This window comes from Penaeus monodon, chromosome 25, assembly GCF_015228065.2.
Source record: "Penaeus monodon isolate SGIC_2016 chromosome 25, NSTDA_Pmon_1, whole genome shotgun sequence".
Lineage (NCBI taxonomy): Eukaryota > Metazoa > Arthropoda > Malacostraca > Decapoda > Penaeidae > Penaeus > Penaeus monodon.
This window is the reverse complement of record NC_051410.1, coordinates 8,705,082-8,705,446: the sequence shown is the minus strand read 5'-3', so window position 1 is coordinate 8,705,446 and position 365 is coordinate 8,705,082.

The window sequence follows — 365 nt, the reverse complement described above, 5'->3', positions numbered from 1 at the left end:
TGAGAGATAGTGCGGGGGAGTTAGGGAGGGGACCTCGGGAATTTTTGGTAAATGAGGGAGCCCTTGATGGAATGGTATAATAAAAGATGTATCATAAAAATTGTATATTGGATGAGTGCCACGGGCGGGGGGATGGGGGGGAGGGGACAGGAGGATGCTGAAGGGAGGCAAGGGGGCCGGTGGAAGGCCGGGGGGGAGGGGGAGGGGGACTGCAGACAAAATCATTATTGCGATGAAGGCTGGGCGGGTATCGATAAGTAATACGAAAGTTATTCTTTTAACATCAGCCTTTTTTTCCAGACGCTGAGTTTGTTTGTTCGTTTGTTTTCTCTCATATTTAACAGTCGATGATGGCATTACCCATT